General features: G+C 41.7%; 1 non-coding gene across 1 annotated transcript; it reads right to left on the reverse strand.

Annotated features, from left to right (window-relative positions):
- Nucleotides 1–695: 695 nt before the first annotated feature.
- Nucleotides 696–1,666, reverse strand: LOC141568395 (18S ribosomal RNA). Its single transcript, XR_012491538.1, has one exon. It is a non-coding gene; the product is annotated as an 18S ribosomal RNA (ribosomal RNA).
- Between the last annotated feature and the right edge of the window lie 792 nt (nucleotides 1,667–2,458).

Consider the following 2,458-nt stretch of genomic DNA (forward strand, 5'->3'; position numbering starts at 1 on the left):
TTACTTCTATTTAGTAATAGAATAGTCCAGTTGTGTACATTAGGAGTTGGCTTGTTATTTTAGGAATTAAGGTTGTTGGTTTGTTGAGCTTTAACGCTTTCTTAATTGATGGCTGCTTTTAGGCCAACTATGGTGTTGATTGTAGCTTACTCTCTAATAAAGGTTGTACCCTTTGTCTAGTGGGCTGTACCCCTCTAGACTAGTTCTTAAACTTACATAGGAATTATTGGGTTTATTCAGGTAGAGTTTAAGTTTGAACTAATATTCTGCTCTGGACAACCAGCTATCACCAGGCTCGGTAGGCTTTTCACCTCTAACTACAAATCTTCCCACTATTTTGCCACATAGACGGGTTTGCTCTGTGAAGCTGTTTGTAGGTAGCTCGTCTGGTTTCGGGGTAATTAACTTAAGGTCTCTTTGCTAATTTGTTCTAGTTAAATCATTATGCAAAAGGTAAAAGGGGTAATCTTTGCTATTTTATACTTTTAGTTATCTTTCATCATTCCCTTACGGTACTTTCTCTATAGCGCCAAGTGAGTTTTCTATCTCCTATACTTTCACGAAGGTAAATGTTTTGATTTAATTGGTTGTATTAATTAAGCTGAGTTATGGTTGGGCTAGTACTTGTTCAAAGTGTTCATTGTATGTGAAGTCTCCTGGGTGTAAGCCAGGTGCTTTGGCTTAAGCTACACTTTGATGTATCCAAGCGCACTTTCCAGTACGCTTACCTTGTTACGACTTATCTCCTCTCATATTACGGGTACGTGTTAATAGGTTTGGGTGTTACCTCTATATTTGAGGAGGGTGACGGGCGGTGTGTGCGTGCTTCATGGCCTAATTCAATCAAGCTCTTTGTTCTTGATTTACTACTAAATCCACCTTCCGCTCTTTATTTCATTGGAGCTTCCGTATGAAGTTTTAAGTGTTCTTTAAGAAGAAAATGTAGCCCATCTCTTCCCAGCTCATAGGCTACACCTTGACCTAACGTTTTTATGTCTTATGTTTGTGCTTACTGTAGTTCCTTTTTAGGGTTTGCTGAGGATGGCGGTATATAAGCTGAATTGGCAAGAGCTGGTGAGGTCTATCGGGGTTTATCGATTATAGGACAGGCTCCTCTAGAGGGGTATAAAGCACCGCCAAGTCCTTTGAGTTTTAAGCTGTTGCTAGTAGTACTCTGGCGAATAATGTTGTTGTGTTGATTGTTTAGGTTTAGGGCTAAGCATAGTGGGGTATCTAATCCCAGTTTGGGTCTTAGCTATCGTGTGTTCAGAATTCGTAAAGTCACTTTCGTAGTTTATTTTTATTTTAGCTAGGGCTTTTTACGGCTTAGCTAGAATTTAACTTTATTTTTTTGCACTCTTAAACACGCTTTACGCCGTATTTCTGTTGATTTGGGTTAATCGTGTGACCGCGGTGGCTGGCACGAAATTTACCAACCCTGAGGAGTAGGTATAACTTAGTCGAACTTTCGTTCATGGCTTAATTTTTATCACTGCTGTTTCCCGTGGGGGTGTGGTTAAGCAAGGCGTCATGAGCTACTTTGTAGTGTGCTTGATGCCCGCTCCTTTTAATCAGGTATGATTTAGAGGGCATTCTCACTGGGGCGCGGATACTTGCATGTGTAGTTTTACCTAGAACCAACAGAAAGGCCAGGACCAAGCCTATGTGTTTATGGAGTACTAATACTCATCTAGGCATTTTCAGTGCCTTGCTTTGATTGGTTAAGCTACATTAACAGGGTGGGTTCGGTTTGTAGTGGGCATGAAATTTTATAATTATATTTTGGGCCAATGGGGGTGGGTTTGGTTTGAGGTGGGCATAAGATTTTGTAATTATATTTGGAATTGATAGGGGTGGGTTTCAGATCTAGAGGGATGGATGTCTAAGGAAAATTGAATCATTAAAGTAGTAGGTTTGTATCAAATGGCGGGGAGGCATCAGGTTAAATCACTGGGGTCTGGGAGTTTGTTGGGGTTTTGAACCATCGACAGGGGCTCTATCTCAGTTGTGCCAGTCGTGTACTTGTTCTTGTTTTTGGGGTTTGGCAAGATTTTAATAGTTGCATGTGGTGCTAGGATTTAACGGGGGGAGGGGGGGGTTTGGTGAGCCTGCCAACTTAGTGGGGATGGGTGCGCGTTGCGTATACGTTGCGTATACGTTGCGTATACGTTGCGTATACGTTGCGTATACGTTGCGTATACGTTGCGTATACGTTGCGTATACGTTGCGTATACGTTGCGTATACGTTCCCATGTCCTGTAACCATTGACTGAACAGCATCCCACCTGTGGGGTAGGTCCTTTGGGGAACTTGAGGTTTACTTCCCGTTGTCAGCTGATTGATTGTTGCTCCTAGAGTTTTATGTCATTGTACCATTCATCTTATTTACCCTTTGATTTTGATGTGCTCCCACGCATGGTTCAATTTAAGCTCAGCTACAAGTTGCTTGACTGTGTTA

This window comes from Rhinolophus sinicus, linkage group LG13 (genome assembly GCF_036562045.2).
Source record: "Rhinolophus sinicus isolate RSC01 linkage group LG13, ASM3656204v1, whole genome shotgun sequence".
In the NCBI taxonomy this organism is placed as follows: Eukaryota; Metazoa; Chordata; class Mammalia; order Chiroptera; family Rhinolophidae; genus Rhinolophus; species Rhinolophus sinicus.